The following is a 17,072-nucleotide window of genomic DNA, read 5'->3' on the forward strand; positions in this document are numbered from 1 at the left end:
CTTCTTCTTTCTTCTATTTTTCTTTTCCTCTGACACCTAAAGGAATCTCTATACTGTGACATAGAGGATTCCACATTTTCTTGTTCCCTTCTCTTTCTTATGAGCAGGAGCAAAGACAAAGGCATTCTTGTTGAGGCTGATCCTGAACCTGAGAGAACCCTGAAGAGAAAGCTAAGAGAAGCCAAGGCACAACTCTCTTTAGAGCACCTGACCGAATTCTTCAAGGAAGAAGAACAAATGGCAGCCGAAAACAACAACAATGCCAACAATGCAAGGAAGGTGCTTGGTGACTTTACTGCACCTACTCCTGATTTCTATGGGAGAAGCATCTCTATCCCTGCCATTGGAGCAAACAACTTTGAGCTTAAGCCTCAATTAGTTTCTCTAATGCAACAGAATTGCAAGTTCCATGGACTTCCAATGGAAGATCCTCATCAGTTTTTAGCTGAATTCTTGCAAATCTGTGACACAGTCAAGACTAATGGGGTTAACCCTGAGGTCTATAGACTGATGCTATTCCCTTTTGCTGTAAGAGACAGAGCTAGAATATGGTTGGATTCTCAACCTAAAGAAAGCCTGGACTCTTGGGAAAAGCTAGTCAATGCCTTCTTGGCAAAGTTCTTTCCACCACAAAGATGGAGTAAGCTTAGAGTGGAAGTCCAAACCTTCAGACAGAAGGATGGAGAATCCCTCTATGAAGCTTGGGAAAGATACAAACAATTAATCAGAAGATGTCCTTCAGACATGCTTTCTGAATGGAGCATCATAGGTATTTTCTATGATGGTCTCTCTGAACTATCCAAGATGTCTTTGGATAGCTCTGCTGGAGGATCTCTTCATCTGAAGAAGACGCCTGCAGAAGCTCAAGAATTGATTGAAATGGTTGCAAATAACCAATTCATGTACACTTCTGAAAGGAATCCTGTGAACAATGGGACAAGTCAGAAGAAAGGAGTTCTTGAGATTGATGCTCTGAACGCCATTTTGGCTCAGAACAAGATATTGACTCAACAAGTCAATTTGATTTCTCAGAGTCTGTCTGGAATGCAAAATGCACCAAACAGTACTAAGGATGCTTCATCTGAGGAAGAAGCTTATGATCCTGAGAACCCTTCCATGGAAGAGGTGAATTACCTAGGAGAACCCTATGGAAACACCTATAATTCTTCATGGAGAAATCACCCAAATCTCTCATGGAAGAATCAAGAGAGACCTCAACAAGGTTTCAATAACAATAATGGTGGAAGAAACAGGTTTAGCAATAGCAAGCCTTTTCCATCATCTTCTCAGCAACAGACAGAGAGTTCTAAGCAGAATACTTCTGACTTAGCAACAATGGTCTCTGATCTAATAAAGACCACTCAAAGTTTCATGAATGAAACAAGGTCCTCCATTAGGAATTTGGAAGGACAAGTGGGACAGTTGAGCAAGAAAGCTACTGAACTCCCTCCAAGTACTCTCCCAAGTAATACAGAAGAAAATCCAAAAGGAGAGTGCAAAGCCATAAACATGGCCGAATATGGAGAGGAAAGAGAGGAGGAGGACGCCACTGAGGAAGACCTCAGTGGGCGTGTACCAATCTCCTCTGAGTTCCTCAATGAGGACCAATGGGAATCTGAGGCTCAAAATGAGACCATAGAGATTCCATTGGACTTGCTTCTGCCATTCATGAGCTCTGATGAGTATTCTTCCTCTGAAGAGGATGAGTATGTCACTGAAGAGCAAGTTGCTAAATACCTTGGAGCAATCATGAAGCTAAATGACAAGTTATTTGGAAATGAGACTTGGAAGGATGAACCACCTTTGCTCACCAAAGAACTGGATGATTTGTCTAGGCAGAAACTGCCTCAAAAGAGGCATGATCCTGGGAAGTTTTCTATACCTTGTACCATAGGCACCATAACCTTCAAGAAGGCCTTGTGTGACTTAGGGTCAAGTGTAAACCTCATGCCCCTCTCTGTAATGGAGAAATTAGGGATCTTTGAGGTGCAAGCTGCAAGAATCTCATTAGAGATGGCAGACAATTCAAGAAAACAAGCTCATGGACTTGTAGAGAATGTTTTGGTGAAGATTGAAGACCATTACATCCCTACTGACTTCATAGTCCTAGAGACTGGGAAGTGCATGGATGAATCCATCATCCTTGGCAGACCCTTCCTAGCCACAGCAAAGGCTGTGATTGATGTTGATAGAGGAGAGTTGATCATTCAAGTGAATGAAGAATCCTTGGTGTTTAAGGCCCAAGGACATCCCTCTATCATCATGGAGAGGAAGCATGAAGAGCTTCTCTCAAAACAGAGCCAAGCAGAGCCCCCACAGTCAAACTCTAAGTTTGGTGTTGGGAGGCCACAACCAAACTCTAAGTTTGGTGTTGAACCCCCACATTCAAACTCTAAGTTTGGTGTTGGGAGGTTCCAACACGGTTCTGAGTATCTCTGAGGCTCCATGAGAGTCCTCTGTCAAGCTAATGACAGTAAAGAAACGCTTGTTGGGAGGCAACCCAATGTTTTATAATTAATTATTTTCTTTTGTTATTTTATCTTTTTTTGTAGGTTGATGATCATAACAAGTCACAAAAACAATGAAAAAAGCAAAAACAAAATGAAAAACAGGAAGAAAAACAGCACACCCTGGAGGAAGATGCTGCTGGCGTTCAAACGCCAGTCAGCCTAGCAGTTGGGCGTTTAACGCCCAGTCTGGCACCCTTCTGGGCGTTTAACGCCAGAAAGGGGCACCAGACTGGCGTTAAACGCCAGTAAAGGGCAAAAACCTGGCGTTAAACGCCAGGAATGGGCATCAGCCCGGCGTTTAACGCCAGAAAAGGCTCAAAACGTGGATTTTGATGCCATTTGGTGCAAGGATGCCTTTTCCTTGACACTACAGGATCTGTGGACCCCACAGGACCCTACCATCACTCTCTCTCTTCTTCCCCCATTCACCAATCACCTCATCCCCCTCTTTCCTATATAAACCCCTCTTTACCCCTTCATTTTCCACTACCTAAACACCACTTCTCCCCCTCCTTGGCCGAATACACCACCATCTCCCTCTTCCTCATTTCTTCTTCTTCTACTCTCTTCTTTCTTCTTTTGCTCGAGGACGAGCAAACATTTTAAGTTTGGTGTGGTGAAAGCGTTGCTTTTTCGTTTTTCCATAACCATTTATGGCATCCAAGGCCGGAGAAACCTCTAGAAAGAGGAAAGGGAAGGCAAAGGCTTCCACCTCCGAGTCATGGGAGATGGATAGATTCCTCTCAAGGGTGCATCAAGACCACTTCTATGAAGTTGTGGCCTTGAAGAAGGTGATCCCCGAAGTCCCCTTTTCACTCAAAAAGGGTGAATATCCGGAGATCCGCCATGAGATCCGAAGAAGAGGTTGGGAAGTACTTACCAACCCCATTCAACAAGTCGGAATCTTGATGGTTCAAGAGTTCTATGCCAATGCATGGATCACCAAGAACCATGACCAAAGTGTGAACCCGGATCCAAAGAATTATCTTACTATGGTTCGGGGGAAATACTTGGATTTTAGTCCGGAAAGTGTGAGGGTGGCGTTCAACTTGCCTATGATGCAAGGAGATGAGCATCCTTACACTAGAAGGGTCAACTTTGATCAAAGGTTGGACCAAGTCCTCACAGTCATATGTGAAGAGGGCGCACAATGGAAGCAAGATTCAAGAGGAAAGCCGGTCCAATTGAGAAGGCATGACCTCAAACCCGTGGCTAGAGGATGGTTAGAGTTTATACAACGCTCAATCATTCCCACTAGCAACCGGTCCGAAGTTACCATAGACCGGGCTATCATGATCCATAGCATCATGATTGGAGAAGAAATAGAGGTTCATGAGGTTATAGCCCAAGAACTCTATAGGGTGGCGGACAAGACCTCTACCTTGGCAAGGTTAGCCTTTCCTCACCTCATTTGTCACCTCTGTTATTCAGTGGGAGTTGACATAGAGGGAGACATCACCATTGATGAGGACAAGCCCATCACTAAGAAAAGGATGGAGTACACAAGAGATCCCACTCATCATGAGATCCCTGAGATTCCTCAAGGGATGAATTTTCCTCCACAAGACTATTGGGGGCAACTAAACACCTCCCTAGGAGAGTTGAGTTCCAATATGGGACAACTAAGGGTGGAGCACCAAGAACACTCCATTCTCCTCCATGAAATTAGAGAAGAACAAAGAATCATGAGAGAGGAGCAACAAAGGCAAGGAAGAGACATTGAGGAGCTCAAGCACTCCATAGGACCTTCAAAAGCAAGGAAGAGCCGCCATCACTGAGGTGGACCCATTCCTTGATTTCCTTGTTCTTTATTCCTTTGTTTTTCAAATTTTAGTGCTTTATGTTATCCATGCTTGTGTCTTATGATCATTAGTGTCTTAGTGTCTATGCCTTAAAGTTATGAATGTCCTATGAATCCATCACCTTTCTTGAATAAAAATGTGCTTAATTGAAAAAGGAAGAATTGCATGAATTTTGAATTTTATAATAGTTTAATTATTTTGATGTGGTGGCAATATTTTTGTTCTCTGAATGTATGCTTAAACAGTGCATATGTATCTTGAATTTGTGGTTCATGAATGTTGGCTCTTGAAAGAATGATGAAAAAGGAGACATGTTATTGAGGATCTGAAAAATCAATAAAATGATTCTTGAAGCAAGAAAAAGCATTGCTATTCAAAAAAAAAAGAAAAAAGAAAAAAGAAAAAAAAACCGAAAAAAAAAAGAAAAAAAAGAAAACGAAAAAAAAAAATAAATAATAATAAGAGTTGTGATCCAAGGCAAATAAGAGTGTGCTTAAGAACCCTGGACACCTCTAATTGGGGACTTTAGCAAAGCTAAGTCACAATCTGAAAAGGTTCACCCAATTATGTGTCTGTGGCATGTATATATCCGGTGGTAATACTGGAAAGACAGAGTGCTTTGGGCCACAGCCAAGACTCAATAAATAGCTATGTTCAAGAATCATCATACTTTACTAGGAGAATCATTAACACTATCTGGATTCTAAGTTCCTAAAGAAGCCAACCATTCTGAATTTCAAAGGATAGATTGAGATGCCAAAACTGTTCAGAGGCAAAAAGTTAAAAGCCCCGCTCATCTAATTAATACTGATCTTCACAGATGTTTTTGGAATTCATTGCATATTCTCTTCCTTTTATCTTATTTGATTTTCAGTTGCTTGGGGACAAGCAACAATTTAAGTTTGGTGTTGTGATGAGCGGATGATTTGTATACTTTTTGGCATTGTTTTTAGTATGTTTTTGATATGATTTAGTTAGTTTTTATTATATTTTTATTAGTTTTTAATTAAATTTCACTTTTCTGGACTTTACTATGAGTTTGTGTGTTTTTCTGTGATTTCAGGTATTTTCTGGCTGAAATTAAGGGACCTGAGCAAAAATCTGATCCAGAGACTCAAAAGGACTGCAGAAGCTGTTGGATTCTGACCTCCCTGCACTCGAAGTGGATTTTCTGGAGCTACAGAAGCCCAATTGGCGCGCTCTCAACGGCGTTGGAAAGTAGACATTCTGGGCTTTCCAGCAATATATAATAGTCCATACTTTGCCCAAGATTTGATGGCCCAAACCGGCGTTCAAAGTCACCTCAAGAAATTCCAGCGTTAAACGCCGGAACTGGCACCTAATTGGGAGTTAAACGCCCAAACTGGCACTAAAGCTGGCGTTTAACTCCAAGGAGAGTCTCTACACGAAAAAAGCTTCATTGCTCAGCCCAAGCACACACCAAGTGGGCCCGGAAGTGGATTTTTATGTCATTTACTCATCTATGTACTAGTTTTCTATAAGTAGGACCTTTTACTATTGTATTAGGTACATCTGGGTAGCTATCTTTGAGTTTTATGCTATCTTTGATCACTTTGGGGAGGCTGGCCTCACGGCCATGCCTAGACCTTATGCTTATGTATTTTCAACGGTGGAGTTTCTACACACCATAGATTAAGGTGTGGAGCTCTGCTGTACCTCGAGTATTAATGCAATTACTATTGTTCTTCCATTCAATTCCGCTTGTTCTTTATCCAAGATATCACTTGTTCTTCAACATGATGAAGGTGATGATTGACGCCCATCACCATTCTCACCCATGAACAAGGTGACTGACAACCATTCTTGTTCTACAAGCATCTGAGGCTTAGTGAATATCTCTTGGATTCCTGATTGCATGATGCATGGTTGATCGCCTGACAACCGAGTGCTCGCCTGACAAACGAGCCAACCATTCCGTGAGATTAGAGTCTTCGTGGTATAGGCAAGAACTGATGGCAGCATTCAAGAGAATTCGGAAGGTCTAACCTTGTCTGTGGTATTCTGAGTAGGATTCAATGATTGAATGACTGTGACGTGCTTCAAACCTGTAACCTACTGGGCGTTAGTGACAGACGCAAAAGAGTTATTCTATTCCGGTAGGGGAGGGAACCAAACCGGTGATTGGCAGCACTGTGACAGAGTGTGTGCATTAGCTTTCACTGCGCGGATGGGAGGTAGCTGCTGACAACAGTGAAACCTTACACGAGCTTGCCATGGAAAGGAGTAAGAAAGGATTGGATAAAGGCTGTAGGAAAGCAGAGAGACGGAAGGGAAGGCATCTTCATACACTTGTCTGAAGCTCTTACACCAATGATATACATAAGTATCTCTATCCTTATCTTTTATGTTATTTTCGTTCATCACCATATACATCTGAGTTTGCCTGACTAAGATTTACAAGATGACCATAGCTTGCTTCAATACTAACAATCTCCGTGGGATCGACCCTTACTCACGTAAGGTTTATTACTTGGACGACCCAGTGCACTTGCTGGTTAGTTGTGCGAAGTTGTGTAATGCCATGGTATTGAGCCACCAAGTTCTTGGAGCCATTACCGGGGATTATTTGAGTTGTGAAAAAGTATTGTTCACAATTTCGCGCACCAATCGTCGTGTCCGGGAATTATCCCTTGAGCATCTTCTCGGGTAAATGAGATAGTAGGTAATTCGGGCAGGGGACTGTCTTCTCGAACGTGATAGACTTCTTTGAGGTGTCTTTTTCGCGAAGATTTAGATGTTCCTCCGCTTGCAAAACCTCCGTTTATCATGTGAACATGTCTTTCAGGGGTTCGCGGGGTTTGTTCGGCCCGATCTTCGTTGTCTCCCCGCCTTCTCTTCCTGGTCTCTTCTCCTTTCTCTGCTATGTATCTGTCGAGTTTTCCTTCTCTGGCTAGCTTTTCTATAACATTTTTTAGGTCGTAGCAGTCGTTAGTAGAATGACCGTAGAGCTTGTGATATTCACAGTATTCGGACCGATCTCTCCCCGCTTTCTTGTGTTTTAGCGGTCGGGGCGGTGGGATCCTTTCGGTGTGGCATACTTCTCTGTAGACGTCTACCAGCGAGACTCGGAGGGGGGTGTAGTTGTGGTACTTCCGTGGCTTGTCCGAGTTAGGTTCTTCTTTTTTCTTCTGTTCCCGATCCCGATCTCGGGGTGGGTAGGTTGATTCCTTCCTAGAAGAGTCTCTTAGCTGGGAGGTTTCCTCCATGTTGATATATTTTTCTGCCCGCTCCTGCACCTCGTATAGGGAGGTCGGGTATCGTTTGGATAGGGATTGGCTAAACGGTCCCTCTTTTAGGCCGTTTGCTAGTCCCATGATGGCTGCTTCAGTGGGCAAGTGTTGTATGTCCAGGCAGGCTTTGTTGAATCGCTCCATGTATTCTCGGAGAGTTTCTTGGTTACCTTGTTTGATCCCGAGTAGACTGGGGGCATGTTTTGTCTTGTCCTTTTGAATAGAGAATCTTGTTAGAAATTTTTTGGTTAGGTCTTCGAAGCTGGTGATTGATCTTGGTGGCAGGTTGTCGAACCACTTCATGGCTGACTTGGTAAGAGTGGTGGGGAAAGCTTTGCACCGAATCGCGTCGGAGGCGTCGACTAGGTACATTCTGCTCCTGAAGTTGCTGAGGTGATGACTTGGATCGGTGGTGCCGTCGTAGAGGTCCATATCGGGTGGTTTGAAGTTTCGCGGTACCTTCTCTTTCATGATCTCTTGTGTAAAGGGGTCGTGGTTGCCCTCGGTGGTGGTGCCGCGTTCTGTCCGGTCTTTCAGGTTGGCCTCTATTTTCCGCAGTTTTTCTTCTAATTCTCTGCGCTTTCGAGCTTCCCTTCTCAGATCTTGTTCGGTTTCCTTCTGCTTCTTTATGTCCGCTTCGAGTTGTTTCAGTCGGTTTTGTTGTGCCCGGACTGCTTCTAGAACTTCCGAGCTCTTTTCTTTTTCGGAATTTTGTGGATCTTTGTTTGGGAGTGATGTCTCTGGGCGATTCTGTTTGTTTCCTTCTGGAGTGCGTGGTGATAGAGGGCTGTCCGGTCGTTCTCCGGTATCGATTTCGTCCTCTTGTTCAGATGTTGCGTGGTCATTGTTGAGAGGGTCGTCCGCCATGGTAGGGGGATGACTTCCAGGTCCCCGGCAACGGCGCCAATGTTCCGAGGGTTACCTGAAACGTGTAGCTCGGTCGTCTGGAGAGACCCGAGGTGGGGGGTCAGTGGCCCGAGCTTGATATGCAGAGCGGTTGGTGGTTGTACCTGCAATGACACTCCGATGCTTAAGTTAGCATGGGTCCAAGCAGATATGCGTAGAATGTGAATGAATGCCATACCTGGGTGCTCCAGTGTATTTATAGTAGTTGGCCGTGATCTTCCCTAGATAAGATATTCTTATCTTATCTTATCTTTTTGGGAGTTTTATCTCTATCTTTGTGGAACCGCCTTTTCTAGGCCTTTTCGGCTTTTAGGTTTTGGGCTGCGTTCCTTTTGATGGGCCTTCCTTGCTTTATTGTCCGAGGTCCGACCTTGAGGCGTGAGCCTTAGGACAAGGTCGGACCTTTTATGGATTCTCCGAGTTGGAGGAGCCCGGTCAGGGTATGAACAGTACCTTTACTGGCGTTAAATGCCCATAAAGATAGCCATTCTGGTGTTTAACGCCCAAATTTCCTCTTTACTGACGTTTTAACGCTAGTGAGCTCTTTTTCACTATGATTCTTCTGCTTTATGTTCTTGATCCTTCATTTCTCTATATTATTTACTTGAAAAGATATATTTTTTATTTTTAAATTTTTAATGAAGAGAGAGAAAAACAACAAAATGAAATAAAACATAAAAATGCAAGATAAAAACAAGTAATGCATGCAAGGACAATTTGAATGTCAAGATGAACACCAAGAACACTTTGAAGATCATGATGAACATCAAAGACATATTTTTTGAAAATTTTTAAGAAAAGAAAGACATGCAAGACACCAAACTTAGAAATTTTGAATGTTCAAATACTATGATTTTGAAAATGCATATGAAAAACAACATAAAACACAAAACAGGAAAATCATGAGATCAGACAAAGGAAATCATCAAGAACAACTCGAAGATCATAGAAGAACACAATGCATGAATTTTTTCAAAACCTTGAGAAAATTTGAAAACATGCAATTGACACCAAACTTAAAATTTGACACAAGACTCAAACAAGAAACACAATTTTTTGTTTTTATGATTTTATTAAATTTTCTTTTTTTTGTATTTTTCGAAAATAAAAATAAAAAGTTTAAACATAAAATAAAATTACCCAATCTAAGCAACAAGATCAACCGTTAGATGTCCAAATTCTAACAATCCCCGGCAACGGCGCCAAAAACTTGGTGCACGAAATTGTGATCACACTTTTCACAACTCCGCACAACTAACCAACAAGTGCACTGGGTTGTCCAAGTAATACCTTACGTGAGTAAGGGTCGATCCCACGGAGATTGACGGCTTGAAGCAAGCTATGGTCATCTTATAAATCTCAGTCAGGCAGATTCAAATGGTTATGAGGTTTTGATAATTAACAGATAAATAAAAAATAAAATAAAATAGAGATACTTATGTAATTCATTGATGGGAATTTCAGATAAGCGTTTAAAGATGCTTTGTTGCTTCTGAACCTCTGCTTCCCTATTGGTTCCATCCAATCATGCACACTCCCTTCCATGGCAAGCTGTAAGTTGGTGGATCATCGTTGTCAATGGCTACCATCCGTCCTCTCAGTGAAAATGGTCCAGCTACGATTCTCACCGCAGGGCTAATCATCTGTCAGTTTTCACTTGTGTTGGAATAAGATCCGTTGATCCTTTTGCGCACTGTCACTTTGAGTTTGAAGCTCATCACAGTCATCCCCTCCTAGATCCTACTCGGAATACCACAGACAAGGTTTAGACTTTCCAGATCTCAGGAATGCTGCCAATTGTTTCTAGCCTATACCACGAAGGTTCTAATCTCACTGATTTGAATGCTCTGTTGTCAGGAGATGCTAGTCAAACGCATGGATCAGAGACCCAAGAGAATATACTCTAGCTGGCATCCAATGACTACGTTGAACATCATGTAGACCGCTTGTGGTTGTCAGGCACGCGGATCTTGGCTAAGTAAGTACTGAAGATAGTGGGTGATTGTCACGGATCACCCCTTCAGTCTGACTTAACTGAATTAAGTACGAGAGTATATCTTGGAGAAGAATTAGGCGTGAATTGAAAGAAAAACAATAATACTTGCATTAATTCATGAGGAACAGCTGAGCTTCTCACCTTAATCTATGAGGTGTAGAAACTCCACTGTTGAAAATACATAAGAACAAAAGGTCTAGGCATGGCCGAATGGCCAGTCTCCCAAATGGCATAAGAATTCGAAAACAGGGGAAGAAGACCCCCATACAATAGTAAAAAGTACTATTTATACAAAACTAGTAAACTAGGTTTACAGAAAATGAGTAGATAGTGTAGAAATCCACTTCTGGGACCCACTTGGTGTGTGCTTGGGCTGAGCTTTGAAGCTTTCACGTGCATAGGCCATCCTTGGAGTTAAACGCCAGCTTGGGTGCCAGTTTGGGCGTTTAACTCCAGCTTTGGTGCCAGTTTTGGCGTTTTACACCATAAAAGGGTCTCTGGTGGGCGTTTGGACGCCAGTTTGGGTCATCAAATCTCGAAAAAAGTATAAACTATTATACATTTCTGGAAAGCCTAAGATGTCTACTTTCCAATGTAATTGAGAGCGCTCCAATTGGACTTCTATAGCTCCAGAAAATCCACTTCGAGTGCAGGGAGGTCAGAATCTAACAGCATCTACAGTCCTTTCTCAGCCTTTGAATTAGATTTTTGCTCAGGTCCCTCAATTTCAACCAAAAAATACCTGAAATCATAGAAAAACACACAAACTCATAGTGAAGTCCAGAAATGTTAATTTTGCATAAAAACTAATAAAAAGATACTAAAAATTGACTAAAACATACTATAAACTACCTAAAAACAATGCCAAAAAGCGTATAAATTATCCGCTCATCACTTATCTGAAGAGGATGTTAGAATCAACTCCGGTGTCGACCAGTATTCTTTTCACAAGTCTAATTCCAACTTTTTTTGAGATGATGAATGGGGCGTCTTTTGCTGAAGTGCCGTGTTGGCAATCATTGGGGGAAAATATGATCGCCGCTAGAACCGAGGAGATTGGTACTTGGTTTTTTATGTCTAGGACTTTGAGATCATTTTTTAGTGCTGATTTTAACTTTTCCAGTACGTTCTTTCCGGTCATGATGTTTACGATTATGGTGGGGTTGATTTCTAGAATTTCTTGGGGTGCCTGCTGTATCGTTCTCAGGTTTCATTCTTCGTGTTCTGGTGATCTTTCTCTTTTAGTTCTCCTAGGTTCTCGGATGATTTTGGTGAAATTGGGGAGTTTGCCATCTCGGATGGCTTGTTCAAGGGCATCTTTTAATTTGAAGCAATTTTTGATTTTATGTTCATATCCTTAGTGGTAATTGCAGTATAGGCTCTTGTTGCCACCTGTGTGTTTCTTCAGTTGTCACGCCTTCAAAAGGATTCCTTGCTCTACTATTTGGTGGTAGATTTCTGTGATGGGACCGGGTAGGGGGTGTAGTTCGTGAACTTTTCTACCTTGGGTGGTCAGTTGGGGGTAGCGGGTCTGGGGTGTTCTTTCGGGGTATTTTTTGGTGGTGGGCTACTATGAGATACCATGTTGTTGTGCTACTGTTTATTGGCGGCCATAACTTGGCTTATCTTTTCCTCGTTTATGTATTCCCTTGCGACATTTTGGATTTTATGCATGGTCCAGACTGGCTTGGCGGTGAGGTGTTTCTGGAAGTCTTCATTCATGAGGCCATTGGTCCGACAAAGACTGGCAACCGAGTCCGTGAGTCTATCAATCGTCAGGCACTCATTGTTGAACCTTTCAAGGTATCTCCTTGTGGATTCATCTTGTCTTTAGGTGACTCTAAGTAGGCCAATCGGGTGCTTTGCTTTGGTGATCCTGGTGATGAACTGGGTCATAAACCTCCTAGAGATGTAATCAAAACTGGCTATTGAGCTGTTCGGAAGGGCATTGAACCATTTGATTGCAGGGCCAGCTAAGGTTATCAGAAAGGCCTTGCATTGGACCGCATTGACGGCTCCTTCCAGGTTCATCCTACCCTCGAAGGCCGTTAGGTGTTCCTGGGGATCTTTCGTACCGTCATACTTCATGTCACTGGGTTTGTCAAAACCTTTTGGGAGTCTGCCTTTCAAGATTTTCTCGGTGAATAAGGTAGCTCCTATTATCACGTGCTCGCTTGGCCTCCCAGTGGTGCCTTTGGTCATTGTTGTTGTGTCGGTGCTCCGGATCTCTAGAAACACTGTGATCGCATCGTTTATCGTGTCATTGTTCAGATGACCTATTGTTCTTGCGATCGCATCATTGATATCTTTGTAAATCATAAGTGATTAAATTCCAATGTCTTGGTAATTCAATCTCTTAACTTGATCAATTGCCAATTGCTTGATCTAATTGCTCATGAGAAGAGATGAAGATTGGTCTCTAATTTAGAGCCGCACAATTTCATGAATGAGGTTATAGGTTGATTGTATGTCACATATCAATCCCAAAAACCAGAATCACTAAATTGGGAGAAAGACATTCTAGCCCAATTCCTATGATCCCTATATCAAGTTTTCATAGGATTCAAACTATCTTTCAATAGGTTTGAATCCTTAGAATGAAGAACAAAGATTATTTCTAAAGAAGCAAATAAAAGATGAATTGAAGATGAAGAGTAAATCACGATTGATCCATTAAATTCAATAGAGCTCTTTCCCTAATGAAAAGGGAATCAGCCACTCATGGCTTACAAAATGTGACAGGTAAGAAATGGAGAAGAGTTCAGGAGGAGAGCTTAGATAGAGCTCCCTAGCATTGTCCCCTTTATCCTTTATTTATAGTCTATTCTAAATGCAAGATCAAATTAAATTCAAATTACATTAAATTCAACTAAATTGAGATTGATTCCATGGGCTTGATCCTTTTAGAAGTTTGAAAAATTGAGGAATGAATGAGAAAATTGAAGCCTGGAAGGTTGGGCATGGAGAAAAATGCAACGCCACACTTTTTCATCAAAGGATGGCCTAATTTGGCCTTTGCCGTGCCACGTCAAGTGAGGGGTGTAGGACGCCTGCAATATTGCTCCAATTTCATGGCCCAAATTATGCTTTGTTTTGCTTCAGCGTAGGATGTCACAAGACTGGCATGGGACATGAAACGGGGGTCATGCATACGCATGGGCCATGCATACGTATGACCTTGCTGATTTCACCACTTGTGCATATGCATGCCCATGCGTACACATGATTTTGGTTATTTTAATAATTGTGCATACGCATGGAGCTTGCGTACGTATGAATGCCATTGGACGCCATGATCACCATGTTGGACGACAAGGTTTCCAAGATTAAATGTGAGTTTGAAAAAATGTATCCTAAGCCTTCAAAGCGTGTCCTTCCTTCCAAAGTGTGTCCTTAGCTTTCCCCTTTGTGCTTTTGATCCTTGTTTCATTTCCTACACTTATCACAAAAGAACTCTAAAGAGCATTGATCAAGGCACCAAAAATCTTGATTAAAGCAAGAAAAATCTCTATATTAAATTTAAGGAAAGAAATGCTAAGAACATAGATTGAATGAAAGAAATAATAACTAAAAACTACTAAATATGCCCATGCATCACAACAGCAAACTTAAGATCTTGCTTGTCCCTAAGCAAGAAAAGAACTATGCACAAAGGATTCTTTTAATTGAAGTGGGTTGAAGAATTTCTTATGATGCCTTAGTGGGTGAAGTGACTAAGTGACAGTGAGGTGAACTCCAAATTGTATGCTCATGCAAGGATTCCTGTGCTTATTAGTCCGTACATTTGGAAGTCTTTGAACTTAAGAATTTCATTCAGATTATATTATGGAAGTCTTTTTAAAGATTGTCCCCTTGAAGCAGCACTTATTTGCATCATTGTTTTCTTTTCTCAATACTTTCCTTTTGCACTTTGGCCTTGACTCTAAATGTGTGTCTCAAAGTAGGATAAGGTTTCAATCAATACTCCTAAACCATTTGGTTTAAGGTATTAGGTGTTGAAGCACCACTTAGATTTACTTTCTTAAGCCTTTCTCTTTGACACAAGTTTACCACAAGCATTTAACTAGGACAATAACTCTTTGAGTTCTTATTTCTTTCTTAATCTTCCTAGTAATTGATGCTTAGAGCCTTGGGCCATATTCTTTGTTTTTCTTTTTCTTTTTCTTTCTTTTGTTGTTGCTTCTTGGTTATATAGATTTTTGAGAACCTCCATAAAACTTTTCTAAACTTGATTCCAGGACTTAGAGCTTCCATGCAAGTATTGACAAGCATGAAGCCTCATTACACACTTACACAATCAGAACCTCTACTTCTCTTAATCTTTACTTGCCCCAAATTTTAAAATCTTCTTCAACTTTTTTCTTTCAAAGAGAGAAAATTCTTTGTTGCATACTTAAAGATATTGAGTGTAAGAAATTTCAAGAGTATGGTAATATGAAAAGAAATAAATCATGATTATTAATTAAGGATAAAAATATATATAACAATTAAAGCTCAAAACAGAGTTACTCTCTTTTTATCCTTATAAGCTATGTTCTACACAGCCTCCACACCAAACTTAGAATGGTTGTTTGTCCTCAAGCAACAAAGAACAATGGTGGTGATAGAACTGGAATAATCATCATTCTCTAGTGAAAGCAATTAAGTGATGCAACACTTTATTCAAATTAAATAGCCATAGTGAAGGGAATGCTCAAGAGAGTCCCTAGATGTGACACAAGTACTAGTAAAACAAAAAAATACAAACAAATCAACTTTTTCAAATTAATAAAATAAAAGCATGCATACTTAATTAGAACTAAACAAATAAAAGAAACTACTATTTAATAACTAACAAATTTATTAGCAAATAGGATGAAACACCCACTACAAAACAAAGAAACAACACTAATAAAGACAACTAAAATGATGCATGCATTCAGTGACAATTACATGCAGGGAGATTGGTGCAAATTAAGCATAAATAAAGCTAAAAAATTGCCATTCAATGCAAAAGATGAACCATGCAAGAATCATGCAAAATTAATTAAAAGTGGTATGGCCATGCAACTATATGCATCTTTATTGTTGTCGTGCCACGCCAAAAGGAAGTGTAAAATCCCAAATTAGATTTAAATGAATATAGGCGTAATACGCTCAAAGAATGATGTGGGATAACAACGTGGGTTGAGGCTTCCCAATTTAATTTATATGCATGCACCAGACGTGGAGCGCCAGAGCACTAGCGTGGGTCGCCAAAGTACAGTCGTGCGTACGCACATGCCATGGTTGGCGTGCCACAGAAAGCAACAAAATATGTTAAAAATGCATGTTAGTACCAGGCGTGGGATGCCATCTCAATGCCGTGCCACGACAACCCAAAAAAATCATGTCATTTGGATACCAAACTTGTCCCTAGCATGCCACTATTTATGTTCCTCATGTCACAAGGTCATATGGCCATTTTGGTTCTTTTAATGCATGTTAAGGATACAAAATGTTGCATAGTTTATTATGGTTCAATCATGAACCTTTTTCTAAAATTGGCAGTAACACCAAACTTAGTTTCATGAAATGCAATGTTAGTTACAACCTATATAAATCTCATTCTAACACTGCACTATTACATTGCATGCATGCTACAACACCAAACTTGTTTCCTGCTTGAACCTAAAAGGATACAATCTTACACCAAACCATTTCTTAAAATGTAGTATTCATGATATGCATTGTTTATCGTTGGGAAGCAACATGCATTCAAACATCAATTCTTTTCTTTTTTTGCTTATTGTATAGTTGAGGAACACCTCAACTTAGCTCCTTCTATACTTGTTTTCTTTATGCATGCATCATTTAACAATAAAAACAGAAGATTAATAAAAACTAAAAAAAATCAAAGCATATTATGGTTGGGTTGCCTCCCAATAAGCATTTCTTTAACGTCACTATCTTGACCGTTAATCCTTATAATGGTGGATGATAATCATAGTGCCTCAACTTTTCCCCTCTCACAGTGAACTTTGTAATACCCTAACTTTTAGCACATCATGATCGTCCTAAAAGTGAGGTGTTACTAACCTGTTTTCTCTATTAACTATTTAATATTGAGCCTTTAGTTCGATATCGCGTTTCAGTTTTATAGAAAATTCCAGAAAATTGTTTTTATTTATCAAAATTATATATCAAGGATCACCAAGTAGTAATAATAATCATGTAACTACTAATAATAATAAATGTTATACACAAGAATTTAAATAAAACTCAGATACAACTCCTATCCCTCTGTATAAAATAAAATCTTAATTAACAAAGGCGAGGGAACTCTATGAAAACAACTTAACTTATAAACAATTCAAACTATTCATTTGCAGCTTCATAGAGTCTTCGAACCTGTGTCTCTGAAAGGGTTGAAGATTTTGGGGCGAGAACAAACCGTATGTTCTCAGTAGGGAATGAGAATGTCGTAAAAGTAATGAAATAAAATGCGAATAATTAACATACCCAAGGAATTTATGCTTTTATCAATTAATTCTCAATCAAAACGTCAATACTTAATCACTTTATTACATTCACAAGCTAATAGTACCACTACAAGAAAATGGAACATTTGTAACAAAAAATTTGTATC

At 40.5% G+C, this 17,072-nt stretch overlaps 1 non-coding gene across 1 annotated transcript; it reads right to left on the minus strand.

The window, feature by feature from the left end:
- Positions 1–642: 642 nt before the first annotated feature.
- Positions 643–750, minus strand: LOC130942463 (small nucleolar RNA R71). Its single transcript, XR_009071033.1, has one exon. It is a non-coding gene; the product is annotated as a small nucleolar RNA R71 (small nucleolar RNA).
- Between the last annotated feature and the right edge of the window lie 16,322 nt (positions 751–17,072).

Source organism: Arachis stenosperma, chromosome 7 (genome assembly GCF_014773155.1).
Source record: "Arachis stenosperma cultivar V10309 chromosome 7, arast.V10309.gnm1.PFL2, whole genome shotgun sequence".
Lineage (NCBI taxonomy): Eukaryota > Viridiplantae > Streptophyta > Magnoliopsida > Fabales > Fabaceae > Arachis > Arachis stenosperma.